At 39.1% G+C, this 15,915-nt stretch overlaps 1 long non-coding RNA gene across 1 annotated transcript; it reads right to left on the minus strand.

The window, feature by feature from the left end:
- Nucleotides 1-4,711: 4,711 nt before the first annotated feature.
- LOC106021867 lies at nucleotides 4,712-15,846 on the minus strand. The gene is made up of 3 exons (XR_001197010.3): nucleotides 15,668-15,846; nucleotides 14,401-14,547; nucleotides 4,712-4,774 (listed from the first exon to the last, which is right to left on the minus strand). It is a non-coding gene; the product is annotated as an uncharacterized LOC106021867 (long non-coding RNA).
- Nucleotides 15,847-15,915: the final 69 nt, after the last annotated feature.

Raw genomic sequence — 15,915 nt, forward strand, 5'->3', positions numbered from 1 at the left:
TTTAGGTTTTCTAGTGGACTCTTTGCAGCCTTTTAAGTATAAGATTTTGTCTTCTGAAAGTAGGGATAAATTGCTTTCCTTTCCTATTTATATCCTTCTCATTTCTCTTGTCTTACTGTTCTAACACTTTGGGCACTAAATTGAATATGTCTCATTCCATATTTTAAGGGAAATGCTCCCATTTATTTCCCATTTAGAATTATGTTTGCTCTAGGTTTGCCATATATAGCCTTTATTATATGAGGTGTGTTCCTTCTATTCTTAGATTTTCCCACTCAGGGATTTTACTATGTAGTATTTAACCTTTTCTACATAAACTTGGGTGATTATGTGGCTTCTGTCCTTAAGTCTATTTCTGGCCCAATTACACCTTCTGATTCATGTATGCTGAACCAAGTTTGCAACACTGCAATGACACCAACTTGACAAGACCTTTATGTTTATTCGATTAGAATTTATTACTATTTCAGTGCCTTAAAAATAGGTGGTTGGAAGATGTGGCTGTGTGACTGCGGTTTCTAAGGTTTCTTTAGGGTGGGTACAGCAGGTTAGGGCTGATAGCTTCAGTCAGAAGGGTTGGTGGAAAAATGGTTTCCGCATGGCACTGTCACTTTCAGATAGCACATATTAAATATAAAATTCATTCAGACAAATAACTATAAACATCCTAATTCCTTCATCACCGTGGCCTCATTGGAATTGTTTGATTATTGATGTTAACAGTAGTTAGACCTTAGAGGAAGAAAAAGGGAAGACAGCATCATTACGTATGGTAGAAACCAGAGTCTAACTCACTTCGTTTTGGCCCACGATCTGTTCAGGGTTAATGATGTCTGCTCACTGCTGCTAGTGACCTAACTGGAATTTCTTGGTGCTAATTTAATAAGGCTTTAGTAAATCGAGAAAATAACTATTTTGATGATGAAGTCTTATGATCCTATTTCACAAGCTGACTTTGTGGCAGGAGTTTAAAAGAATTACTATCTTCTCACTCATCCTTTGTGACCACCTGAAAGAGTCCTTCCAATGTGGATGATGTTCATATCACCTTTGACTTCAGGATAAAGTTTAAACTACTTACCCTTACTGTCATGGTTGGTATTTTCTCTCCAGACTCCTCAACATCACACACACACACACACACACACACACACACACACACACACACACACACACACACACACACACACACACACACACCCCACCCCCATACCATTCCCCACCCACCCACAGTGCCAGAGCACTCTTCGGGCAATCCACGTGACCACTATACAACTTCATTCCTAGCTTTCAAACTGTGTTGAGAACACCTTTTCCTCCTTTCCTATTTTCTTTCAGCCATCATCCTACCTCCTCCCCAAATACTCTCTAAGCTTTATATCCCACTTCATTCTTCTCTTACAGTTTTTATGTAGAATGCTTCTGCGTACTCCCTTGACCATGGCACAGTGTAAGTAGCTACATTTAAATTGTGAGTCCTGTCATGGTTTGAATGAGAATAGCTTCCTAGGCTCATATATTTGAGTACTTGGGCCCCAGTTGGAACTGTTTGGAAAGGATTAGGATGCGTGTCAGTAGGGTTGTGTTCTGAGGTTTCAAAAGCCTTCACCTTTCCCAGTTAGCTTTCTCTGCCTCCTGCTTGTAGCTGCTGCTCCAGTGCTGTGCCTCCATGCTCACCAGCACTGTAAGCCCTATATAAACTCTTTTCTCTATAAGTCGCCTGGTTATGGTGTCTTCAAAGCAATATGAAATGACTAAGACAAGCAGTCACTTGATTGTGTCCAGCTCTTAGGTGTGTGCAACCTGAAGAAGAAATGTTCAAGCTGGACGTGGTAGCACACACTTGTGATCCCAGCTACTTGTACGGATAAGGCAGTTGGATTGCAAGCTAAAGAACAGCCTGAGCTACTCAGTGGAGCCCTATCTTGAAACAGAAATGATTCATGAAAAGGACTTGGTGTGTAATGTAGAGGTGGAACACTTGACTAGCATCCTCAGAACTCAAAGGAAAGTAATGCCCAGTTGTTGAATAGTTGGACTACAGGACAAAGAGCTGCTGGGTGTTTTTACTAAATGAGAATGTTTACTTAAGAAACAGGTGCCTGAAGCTGTTGGTGACACACACCTTTAGTCCCAGCACCTGGGAGGCAGAGGCAGGTGGATCTCTGTGAGTTTGAGGCCAGCCTGGTCTACAAAGTGAGTGCCAGGATAGGCTCCAAAGCTACACTGAAGAAACCCTGTCTCGAAAAACAAAAACAAACAAACAAAAAAGGAACAGGTGCCTGTTCTTATCCACACTTCTTAGCTGCTGCTACCAACTAGCGCCCATTTTTCTATCAAGAAACGAGCTCCTTTAACAAGACTTTGCTACACCATCAATGAGGAATTGGCAAGTCCTTTACTGTCACTAGGATCTACCACCATACTTACAGGTTCTTCATTCTAAGACTTCATATTTCATTACAGAATCAATGTTAGATAATTGGTTACCATAGGTACCCAGCATACCTTTTACAGTCCATCACTTGGTAGATAATTGTTGGTAATTACGATAGCAACCTGGGTACCTGCAACAGCTCTTCAGGACCCCCACCAATTGGGCAACCAGAGGGACAGGAGTAGGTATCTGGGCAACTCCACCCTGTGCACTGTCCACCTCTTTCAGAGGCCTCACTCTTCAGGACCTTAGGCTCTCTTATTACCACTATGTTTTCTAAATTATGACAGATATCTAACCATTGAAGGAATTTTTAAAAATTTAAGGCAGGAACACACATAGCTCAGTGATGCTTGGCCTTGCTATATAATAGAGGATGACCTTGCAATTATTTTTTTCTACAAAATGAACTCTGATTATAAGAGAGTTAATTTCTAAATGGTACAAACAAATGAACAAATTATTTCCTAGATGAAATAGATGAAAAAATTTAGTGGTAGTGTGCATAATGGAGAACTTGGATGTTTCATCCATCCCTGGAATAAATCAATCCTATTTGTAATCTTTTTTATTCCTGTTTGTAATCTTGTGTCACACTGAAACCATTCCTTGTGACTAGTCACTACAATGGTAACAGTACTTCCATTATGATTTTCTGTTGGCTGCCTCATTTACATCATCTCATTTAATGCTCAAAATGACCTCTATGGTATGGTAAGCAGTCTAATTCCTTTTCCAAATGAGGAAACAGAGTTAGCAAAGTGCAGCCCCATAGCCAGATTCCACTTTTAGTAATCTGCACAGCTACAATTTCACACCCTGTTTGTGCTCTAAACCAGTACATTGTTTTGAGTCACAGCTGGTCATAAATTTGTCATTACCTTCATAATAAACACTATTTCTACTTCTGGAACTTTGCTACTGACTGGTAACCACAAAGGAAGCATTGTGTTTAAAAATAAAAGCTTGGGGCTTGAAGAGATGTCTCAGTGGTTAAGAGTGCTGGCTGCTCCTCCCAGAGGTCCACATTCAATTCCCAACACTCATGTGGAAGCTCACAACCATCTGTAATTATATTTCCAGGGGACCCAACACCCTTTTCTGTTCTCTGAGCACTTGACACAAAGGTTGGGCCCAGACGTGCAAGCAGGAAAAAGACCTATATTTATAAAACAAATGTTCAAAAATAATATAAAACTAAAAGTCAACATTTAACTGTAGTTTTCTATGAATATTTTTACTAGATTACTTATTATGTAATGCAGATATTCTTCCCAGAGATAGATCACCAGCTCTCAAACTTGAAGCACATCAGAATCACTGGTGGGAGGATCTTATATATAGGGAATTGCACACAGCAGGTCCCAGCCAAACTGAGTCAGTCTCTTGTGGGCGTGGATGGGGCAGCTGATGGTGAATAATCTCCCAGGGTGGCTCTAATGCTCACACAAGTCTGACAACCACTGCATCTCTCTGCACAGAAAGGTTTCCTTTTAGAGATGATCATTCTCAGGGCTGTATATTTCTTGGGGCTTCACAGGATGCTTGGGATGGCTTCATTCTAACTCATAATTCTGAATCACCACACTTTCTGCACTACAACTGTCAGTAGGCAAATCTGTGGCATGACTTACTGTAATGGAATGGATTGTCATCTAATTTTCATTTTTTTTCTGTTGGAAGGCTGTGTATTGATAATAATAGCTCACACTTGCTTTTAGTCGTTTTGCACTTGGCATGTGAAAAAATGATAGTTGCTTTTCCTGTAACCACTATTAATAAATCTGGAGCAGGTGAAACAACAGCTGTTAAAGAGTCACAAAATCCCAAGATTAAAGTCAGAACGTGCAGCAGTATGCTACTTGAATTTTTAATAGCCTCTTTACCAAGTGACTAAATATTCTCTTCCTGTTAGATAGCCATTTGTCCCTTGGGTACAATTTTTTCTATTTAACCTAACAAATTTCCTCTTTGGGCCAATGAGATTGCTCAATGGAATAACAGCACTTGTCACCAAACCTGATAACCCCAGCCTGGATCCCAAAATCCAAGATAGAGTTAAAGAAGCAACTCTTCCAAGTTGCTCCACATAAAGAAGGGTGCAAGCATGCATGCACACTCACAAATACACACACAATAGATACCTGTAATTTTTTAAAGATTTATTTATTATAAATACAACATTCTACCTCCACATCTGTCTGCAGGCTAGAAGAGGACACCAGATTTCATTATAGGTGGTTGTGAGACACCATGTGGTTGCTGGGAATTGAACTCGGGACATCTGGAAGAGCAGTCAGTGCTCTTAACCTCTGAGCCATCTCTCCAGCCCCATACCTGTAATTTTAAAAAAATTTTTTTCATACTTGTAATTTTTAAAGAAGAAAGTTTATCCTGGTAGAAAGGTGAAATCAATTTCTCTTGTGTTTCCATGTATTAGTCCTTATCCCAACCTTATCCGAACTTCGCACTCAAATCAGCCAAAACCTTTGAATGACTCTTCAGTTGATGTTGCTGTTTCTACAAGTTGACAGGCTGCCTCTATCTGACGCAATTTGTGCTTATTCCATAGCCAGATGAAATAAAGTTTCTGTACCATTAAATTATGACTTCTTATATTTTACTTATAAGCTTTTGTGATCCCACACAAAGATTTATTATGGAGTATTTAAATATGGTAGGGGCAGAATGGCAGAAAAAAGAATGTGATCATAATTTTGTTGAACTATAAATGTTGAACTATAATTTTGTTAAGTGCTTTACTGTATTAATATCATTAGCTTGGTGTTGAGTTTAGTAACCATATTTAAATTAAAGAAGTTGTTTTGCCTTCTCTGTGAGTTACTCAGAACCGTCTCACCCCTCAGAAATTGGTTAATAGTTGTCTTCTAAATGAAAAACCACAGGACAGGTTCTACTTGAGTATGTGTGCCACCACTACCTAAGAACCTCCCTGTAAACATCCATCTCACAGTCTAGAACTTGACCAGTGGCCCAGGTTGATGGCTAAGATATCAGAAGCTGGTGCTGAACCAAGTTCTACCAATGTGAGCCATCTCTGGATCCAATTAGATTAAAATACAGGTAACACCTACACAAACAAGTCAGGTTACTATCAGACATTTTCTTGGTAAGTCTTTCTTGACATAGATACTTTTGCATTTAACATCTAAATATAACAGGAAAACCCATTTCAACATTTGTTATTAATGTGATTATTCAGGTAGACCAGCCAGGGTGATATATAATATTCTAATTACAGAAAGAAGGTATTATATCCTGGCTTTTTTTTTTTTAATTTGGTTTTTCGAGACAGGGTTTCTTTGTGGCTTTGGAAGCTGTCCTGGAACTAGCTCTTATAGAGCAGGTTGGTCTCAAACTCACAGAGATCCACCTGCCTCTGCCTCCTGAGTGCTGAGATTAAAGGTGTGTGCCACCACCACCCGGCATTTTTTTCTGGTATGTACTTTCTCCTAGGGTAGATCGAAGGGTCAGCATTCAACTCTATTTCCTCTGAGGCTTATACAATTTTGCTTAGTCATGGGTATTCTTTTCTAAAGGTACAGCATAATCTCTCCTCTCTCCCTTCCCTCTCATAGTCTATCAAGGTATTTTTCCACACCTCCTTCACCCATGGATCTAGTTAGTTTCCTACTGGTAGTAATGACATATTCAACATTCAAATTAACTCTTCAGAGTTCAAAAAAGTACAGGAAAGAAATATGTGAGTCATCTGTGTTTACTTTATACTATTATATTCATTCTCTGACAACCCAAATTTAAGCCCATGGAGGAATGAATCTATCTATCTATCTATCTATCTATCTATCTATCTATCTATCTATCTAACAATCTATATATCTAGACAGATAGATATAGATATGCTTTAAATGTATATGTTTTATTAATAAGGAACTAAATAGTTGAAAAATGAACTGTAGTAGTATGTGTATTAAAATATGATAATTGTAATATGGAGAAATATATATCTAATTGTATCATTAAGCTTTCTAGGTTTAGTCCCATAGTAACTGCAGAAAAAATACCAATAGTATTTTATAATTCAAAAGCAGGAAAACAGTTATTAATGATGAGCAATTCACCACATACTGTGGGTGCTGTGTTCAGACAGCATCCTTTTGGAGCACTGGAGGAATTCTAACTATCTGCTTCTGCTTGTTAATTGTGGGAACTCAACAACCTGCCAGCCATTGTGTGCTGCCAGTCTACTTGTGGAATTCTGAGTTAGTCCTTAATAAACCACAGGCAACTGATTGTTAAACATAATAAGTACATGCCTAGGCTTATGACACATTTAAGAGGTCACAAAAATGTCATTCTTTTTATCAAGTAAGAAGGAAATAAAGTGAGTCAATATAAAATAATGAATCTGCCTTATTTTATGTGCCTTTATACTAACACAGTCATGAAATATAATGTTTGGATCTTTTTCTTTTTGGTTAAGGAAGAGGCGCCTCCAAATCTTAGGGTAACCTGTAATAAACTCCAGGTAGTAGAACTCATGGGGAGCAAATTTTAATGGCCTTTGTGGTGGTTTGACTAGGAATGGTTCCCAAAGGCTCATATACTTGAATGCTTAGTCCCTAGTTGGTGGTATTGTTTTGGGAAGGATTAAGAGTTGTGGCCTAGCTGGGCGGTAGTGGAGCACACCATTAATCCCAGCACTCAGGAGGCAGAGTTTGAGACCAGCCTGGTCTACAAGAGCTAGTTCCAGGACAGCCTCCAAAGCCACTGAGAAACCCTGTCTCGAAAAACAAAAACAAAAAAAAAAAAAAAAAAAAAAAAAAAGAGTTGTGGCCTTGTTGGAGGAAGTGTACCTGTCAACCTGCTTCTATGCTCCTTCCATGATGGTCAGTCTTGAAATCATATATACACAAACAACAAACACAGGCTCAGCAGGTTTTATTCATATATTTGTGTATGTATTCAGGCACACACACCTGTTTGTGCACACATGTAGCAGCAATAATCAAAGAAAAAGAAACTACTGATTTGAGAATTGAAGGGAGAGACAAGGTAGAGGGTTGAAGGGAGGGAACATAGGAATTACTAGAAGAAAGGAAAATAATGTTATTGTATTTAAATTTAAAAAGAATTTTAAAATGAAAATACTAGCATTTTTTTAAAATAGGCAGTGCGCTGGGCATTGGTGGTGCACACCTTTACTCCCAGCACTTGGGAGGCAGAGGCAGGCAGATCTCTGTGAGTTCGAGGCCAGCCTGGCTTACAAAGCAAGTTCCAGGACAGCCTCCAAAACAATACAGAGAAACCCTGTCTCAAAAAAAAAAAAAAAAAAAAGGGCAGTAGCTCTACATAGGCATTTTTCAAAAGACAACATATATATGAAAAATATGGAACATCACTAGTTATCAGGGAAATGCAAATCAAAGTCATATGAAGTATCACTTTATCCTAGTCAGTATTATCAAGAAGACCAAAGAATGCCTTACAATATGGCTTAGGGGGTAAAGGAGTTGTTGCTAAGCTTGATGACCTGAGTTCAATCCTTGCAGCCCTCATGTTAGAAGGAGAGAACCAACTTCTGCAAGCTGTACTCTGACCTTCATATATGCACTGTGGCTGTGGAGCATGCATACATACACACACACAGACACACACAAAAATTAATGCAAAATACTTCCGCAAAGATCAAAGAAGGCCTCAGAGTGATGGTGGATGCCTATGTTACCACTCAGAAGGCTGAGGCAGATTTACAGTACTATCAATCAAGAATATAGCAAAAAGGGAAACCATCATCTACTGTTGGTTAAAAAAAAATAGTAATGCCAGTATGTAAAGCAAAATGAGGGTTCTTTAAAAAAAATTAAAGAGAAACCCTGTCTCATAAAAAACAAAAAAAATTAAAAATAAAACTCTAATATGATAGAGCAATACCACTACTGGGTATTTATCCAAAGGAAATTAAACCAGTATGTCAGGGATATTATTCACAGTAACCAAGAACTCAAAACAGCTAAAATATTCATCTGTTGATGAACAGATAACATGTGATGCTCTAAAGATTTGTCACTCATACTGGCTTAATGAAACACTGTATTGAGGCAGGAACTATAAGGTGGGGTGACAAGACTAGGAGAATTCTGGGAAGAGGAAAGGCAGAGAGAGAGTCTATTGCCAGCCAGACACAGATGAAACAAGAGGAGAATGCCCTACTGAGAAAAGGTACCAAGCCATGTGGCTAAACATAGATAAGAACTGTAGGTTATTTTAATTTGTAAGAGCTAGTTAGTAATAAGACTGAGCAATTGGCCAAACAGTTTATAATTAATACAAGCCTCTGTGTGTTCATTTGGGACTGAACAGCTGTGGAACCAGGCAGGACCAAAATTTCCATTTATAGTGTGGTATACACACAATGTAATAGCTGTAAAGAGAATGACACTATGCCTTTTGCAATTCCATGAACAGAACTGGAAACCATTATGTTAAATAAGTCAGATAAGAAACACAGGATCTCACTTGTGTGAAATCTGAAACAGCTGAGCTCACAGAAGTTGAGAGTAGAATGGTGGTTATGAGGGGCTGGTAAGAGTAGAGAGGAGATGCACAAGAGGCTGAAACAGGGTTGTTCAAATTTCAATGTTAGCATGAATACATTGCAGGAATTAGGCTAGCCTGGGCTACCCTACAATATGAGACTCTTGTCTCTGTTTCTTGCTCTCTCTCACACACACAAAGAAAAAGGAAGTGGTGCAGGAGTAGGAAGGAAAAGGAAGGTTTACCAATGGGTACTAATTTATGCCTAGATAGGAACCAGGGGCTCAGGGACATCTAGGAAAAGCCTTTGGAAATTCTTACTACAAAGAAATCACAAATATTTAAGGAGACAAATATGTTTAAATCTTACTTAAACATTATATAGCATATACATGACTAAATATTTCATGGTCCCTTACATTTATGTACAAATTTTATATCTCAGTTAAGATTTTTAAAAAGGAGAAAGATGTGGGTAAAAAGGCAGGAAAAGGGCTTGAAGAGACATTTCATCAAAGAAGATACACAAAAAGCCAACAAGTTCAAAAGAAATACAACAAAAACAAGCAAATAGCCTGAAGAAAACAATCTATGAATGTATGTAAAGAAAATGCAGATCCAGATTACAGCAAGCTAGCTTCTCACAACTACTTCCATGACTGCTATGCAACACACACACACACACACACACACACACACACACACACACACACACACACACACACACACGGCAACCCAAAGAAACAAAAGGAAAACAAAATAACAAGACCTAACACTTGGAACACTACACTGTTGGTGGGAAAGTTAAATGGTGCTGCCCTCCCAGAAAACAGCAAGGTACCTCCAGCAAACTGGAGAACTGCTGTATGACCCACAGGAAGTGGAAGCAAGAACTCACAGATATATGTGTGCCCCTCTTCATCACAGCATCACCCACAGTAGTAAAAGTGGAAGCAACCAAAATGTCTTAGGCAATGGAAGGGTGATGGAGGAAGTCCTGTGATTATGTCAATAAAGCACTGTTGCCCAATAGGGAAGTTAGATAGGTGGGATTAGGAGTCCAGGCGGACTCTGCGTAGGAGAAACTCAGAGAGTCAAGATGTAACGCCATGGGGTAGGAAGCCCAGAACTATTCTCCGGTAAGAGAAATACTTAGATTAACAATTATGGGGTAATTACTCAAGTCAGAGCTAGCCAGTAAGAAACAAGCAAGGCCAACAGCCTCATAATTAATATAGCCTCCTGTGTGTTTATTTGGGACTGATACGGCTCTAGAACCAGGCTGGCGGAAAGGCTTCTCTCAAGGAAAAAGCTTCTCTTTACATAATGGTGTCAGAAGTGGGATGATGAATTTCCACGTAGAATGACCAAAGCTTTAAAGGAATTTTAGAAAGAAAGGAACAAAGAGAAGCAAAGATTTTTGGTAGCAGCATTTTCTCAGGTGGGCTCTGTTTTGCTAGCGGCAAGCAGAGACTCGCAGCTTGCTTAAGGCAGTCATCCTAACTCAGCATAAAAAAAAAAAAAAACAGCAAGGTTCTTTTAAGAGGCTTTGCCAATGATTTAAAAGTTGTACTTACAGCTGGAAGTGGCAGTGACCACATCTCCAAGCTGGCAGCTGGAGTCACGCGTATGCCCGCTATCTTGGAAAAACAGCAGTTTAAACAGCCGCGGTTTTAACAGATAAGATACATGGCCAAAAAATCATAAAGATTTACAGTAAAGTCAGACTTGGATGAAGAAAAACCTCTAAAGGTTTACAGTGTGTTTAAAAATATACATAAGATTGAGAGAGAAAACGAAAAGGCATAGTGGTAAAATAGAGAAGCTGGCTGTGGTGGCGCACACCGGTAGGATTTGCTGCAGAGGCAGAGGCAGGCAGATTTCCAAAGAGAAACCCTGTCTCAGAGAAAAATAAATAAAAGTAGAAGAAATAAATTAATAATAGATAAATAAGCCACGCAAAGATGAAAAATACACAGAGAGTCTGGATACTGTATGCTATTGTGTTTTTCAGTTTTTTGATTGCTCAGGAAGGAACAACTGCTAAAGTACACTTGATTATAAATGCTGCTAAATTAATTCAACTTATATCTTTTGAAAATGCCTTGACTTCAAAATTTAAGTATAAGGATATGTTACTTGGAAAAGGAGATTTTATTTATGTTTCTACAGAAAATGAAAAGCTGAGGATTCCTTCCAGGCTTCTGTGGTTTGATGAACCAAGACCCCCGGAAGCAGTGGACCAGGTGTTCCAACAACTGAAACAGCTAAGATGATGGAGCTTTACAGACCCCGAAAATACGGACTTATACAGGTTTCTGAGTTTTGTCATGATCCCCATGGTATGAACAGCACCCCCTTCCAGCACAAGCAGTTTGGAATGAGCGACATCCTAATTCCCATCTTGTTTATAAACCTTTGTTTTCATTTAAATGGGATTGTTTATAATTGGTTAATGATCACAATCAATCTCTTTTTAATGGTAAAAAGGGGAATTATGGTATGGGTATGGTTTTTCATTTATTGACACAAATTCAAGGTCAATTTTGTGATGCGTATATTTCTCTTCTTGATTAAGTATTGTGCTTATACTGTTCTTTTAAAACATAATGCATAATTGAATATAGACTATAGATAGTTACTTATAATAGTCAGAACTTATAGTTAGTTAAGTTAGGTTTTCTAGATAGATAGAGATGTATTTGAGACAGATAGATAGTCTTCAGACCTTTCAAAGACCTTCAGAAAATGACATTTAAAATGGTTTAGGGTTTTTCTTGACAATGAGAAATGTCTGCTCCTGGCAGCACCAATTACGTATGAGAGGAAGATGGGCATCGAAGAAACTCATTAGGGAGTTTGCTTTCAACATGGCAAGATTAGCCATTTGGGCAAGAAACTGCTCTTGCCTAGACTGTTTGACTCTTGCTGTATAAACTGGACATGCAGGACCCACAGGAAAGTGACTGCTGAACTCAGTCTTACAGGGTTCCTGCTTCATGGAAGAGTCTAAGAGACTTTCTGCAGGACAAAGAAAAATGACTGACAGACTGCCAATGCAGATGGACAGTTTGAAATTTCCTGCTTTGCTGAGAAATCTTCTGGACACATTGTGGCCTATGGGCTGAAGATGGATGCCCCAACGTTACAGAGGAACTTCGGGTAACTGTCCAGGCAGTAAGATATCTCTGTCAATCCTAGTGTTTATATATTATCCTTCTGTGGTCTTTGATAGAGTTGAAGACAGATAGCTATAGTTATAGTTTTCCTTAGTTATGATAAGAGATAAGCTACAGATAGGACTTTGGACTCACAGGAATGAGATAGATGATATTTTCTTTAAATCTTGCTATTTACTGTACTTCATACTTCTTCAATTTGTTTTGCTTTTATTTTTCACAGAATTTGATGAAAGGGATAAGACCTTCAAGTCAAATGAATAAATGGAAACATTTTCACAACACTTTATTTCTGCAGGACATGGAAGTGTGCTGACTTCCCTACGTGAAACATAGATGATTGGTTTCACTGAAGAGGACTTTAGAGATAGCTTTTGACAGTTAAACCTGGAGTCCCAGTGGGCAACAGGCATTAAAAAATACTAAGAGAATTGACTTCAGCCTATTTGAGTGAAAGAAATTAGCTTAACTATTTGAAGTAAATGAGATTTGAAAACTCAAGAAGGCAAAAACCATCCCCAAATAAACAGCAGTGTTTGGGGATTAGCAAAGCTGATGTTTCCTAGGAATTCCAGTGGTTACTCTATTAAAAAAGAAAGTGCTGGCTTCCCTTATAGCCTAACATTTCTTCTAATTAGAGAGTCAGTATGTGAAAGTGGTTTGAGAATCACCATGACACCACAGAGACACTAACAAGCAGAATACTGAAACAGAGGGGCATGGCCATCCCCATCCTCAAATATGCCACTAAGTGATTAGGAAAACTCTTGCAAGGGAGGATACTTGGTTTTGGAGAGACACTGATTCAAACGTTAAGAGTTTCAAGTAAATTCTGATACACACACACACACACACACACACACACACACACGCACACGCATTTTAGTTTCTTCAATTAAAATTTTTTCAACTACAAAATAAAGTATCAGAAACACAAAGAATGCTTTTACAAAAGAGACCTGCAAAATCAAGGAATAACTTCTGATGGTGTAACCCAACATTCCTAAAAGTTCCTAAATCCTGGCTGTCAAGTTTTGCTTTTCCCCTATTCCTGTTCTCCCCCTGGTGGCTATGAGAAGAAGAGGCTGAGGGCCTGGGGTAGAAAAAGAAGGAGGGAAGAGTGATTGTAAATTACCCCATCATTAAATTTCCTGTGGCATTGTTAAAGGAAACTGAAGGAGCAGTTCTGATACATGCCTTTGGCTAAATTAACTGGAAGACAGAAGAGAATAGAGTTTTTTCAATTCTTAAAGGGTTAACCTTCCAGGATGTAAAGCAGGAATGCTAATCTGTCTAGGCAAGCAAATTACATCTAGCATAGGACCTTTCTAAAGTAGTTCCCTGTACTTATTTTCTGAGTAGACACAAGTCCAAGGGGGATGTTATAGAGTCAGTTCCTCTCCTATAATTTGGAGTTGGATTATCTATATAGCCCATGTCCTACTTAGAAAATGGCAGAGATAACAGACTTCCACCATGTCTGAAATGAGCATTCATACATGTCTCCTCCAGTGAATGTGTAAGTTCTGTGCTTGACATTGAGGTGTTCAAAACACTACATGCTTTGGTAAGTGACAGCAGACAAGGGAATAAGGAAGAAGTGGGGAGACAGAGATCCCAGTGGGTGTTCACAGCCATTCTCTTCCACCCTTGTTCCTATAGAAAAAGTAACTCCCAGGTTCCTATCTGCATTCCCAGAACTGGCATTGATCATTCATTAGACAACTGCTCTAAGATATCAGCAAAGTAGGTTTCCAAACGTACATTTGAAGAAAATTAAAACTTGGTTTGAAGTTATTTTTATGTTGGCATATTTGTAATTTTTCATCACCTTATAATGCTAACAGTTTATTTTGTGTTTTAGAGAGTGGTTACTGGTGGGGGCACTGCTGCACAGTCTCGTCTTTTTACAACGATTCAATAATGCTTATGCCTTCCCTGGTAGGGTCTGAAATAAAACTGAAACTGTCTGAGGGTCTAGCTCCTCGTATCCCAAAATACGAACACTGGCAGCAAAACTTTGTGGCTTAGAACTGCCATTTTAGGAATATTAACTTTGATGAAATGTCTCCCTGGCTGAACACATGGATTTTCCCCTAAGTCTGCAACACAACTTGGATCCCATTCACGATGTGGCAGAGGATGGAGACATTGGTTATTGCACACAGAAGAACGTCAGGGAGTAGAGGTCAAAGACACCATTATTAATCTGCTAAGCCATCAACAGCAACCTGGTTTGATCTATTAACAACAGAGATTTACTACCTCAAAGTTCCAGCAGGTGGGAATCCCAAACGGAGATGCCGACAGGGTTGATTTCTCCTAGGGTCTCTTCTCCACGTGGGCTTTGCATGTTGCCATGTTTCTGCCTCTCCTTATTAGAAACCAGGCCTGTTATATAAGGTCTTCCCCCTTTGACATTTAACTTTAGTTAGTACATTAGAAGCGCTATATCCAAATGCATTCTTACAGGGAGTTGGAGCTACAGCATTATCGCTTTGCGGGGGACACTATCTCAATGGGTAAGATAAACAAACCAAAACAACAAACTGAGATTTAAAAATGTCTCCCATTACTACTTTTCATCCTCAGCCCCCTGCTTCTGTTGTTTTTATTTGTATACTATTACTATAATAACTTTAAGTGCAGTATATTGCTGTAATTGCTCTATTTTATTAATCATTGTTACTCACTTACTGTGCTTAGTTTATAAATTAAACTTTTTTTGTAGGTAGTGTATACAGGTCACCACACAGTCCACGCCAGTGCCTGGTGCCTGTGGAGGTGAGGGCATCAGATCACCCAGGATTGAAGTTTTAAAGCTATAGTATGGGTTATAGGAATAAGAGTAGCAAGTGGTCTTAACTGCTGACCCATCACCCTACCCCCATATGTGTATTTTTAATGTATGTATTTGCTGTAGATTATCTCGGGGCAAATAGTTAAGGGAATGGCAACTAAGAGACAGAAGCAGACAGAAGTCTACACTGCATACTTAGACCTCCTTTTGAACATTGAACTATTTGATAATGTCCAACACATAGAGACCACTAGGGACAAAGCTAGGAAAGACTTCATACCAGAGCAACTGCGTGTATTAGTAAACAAGAATATGGGTGGATTTTTATAGTATTTAGGCTTCTGCTCAATGACTGAGGTGTCTGGAGCAAGTAAGCATCAATTCTGAAAATAATGTTAGCAATCCATTCAGGAGACATTGAGAAACAAAGCAAGTAAGTAAACATTCTCCATATACTTCTTAAACACAGACCACCAATTCCTTTGTATATAAAAAGTATTTTTTTTCCTTTTCAGCCCAAAATTCTGCATTTCCACTCTCCATCGGGACTTGGAGCTCTTGCGTATGTTTCAATTTCTGTAATTTTTCTGTGGGGGCTGAGTGCACAGGGTAAAAGCACACCTTGCCCTAAATAATCTTTTACAGCGATCTGTGGTAGAAAGGAGAATATTTGGAACAAGAAAGAACTTCAAGAAAATGATAGAGTAGATGTCTGACATGTTAGATACAGACCCAGCACTCAACACTGCAGATCCTTGTCCCTCTCGGTCTCATCATCCTTTACTCCCATGAAATCTCGTGAGTATGCAACAGATGCCAAGACACCATCAAGTCCTGCCACCTTTAAGCCTTGGGCCGCTGCCGACGCTCCTCGCTCGGAGTCCTGGGCGTGGCTAGCGTCGTTCTGCATCCCTTCTCCTGATTGGTGAGCTGTTCTACCTTCTCTCCGGGGGCGTGCACAGCTCGGAGCAGGATCCGGC

Source organism: Mesocricetus auratus, unplaced genomic scaffold (assembly GCF_017639785.1).
Source record: "Mesocricetus auratus isolate SY011 unplaced genomic scaffold, BCM_Maur_2.0 Super-Scaffold_100004, whole genome shotgun sequence".
NCBI lineage: Eukaryota > Metazoa > Chordata > Mammalia > Rodentia > Cricetidae > Mesocricetus > Mesocricetus auratus.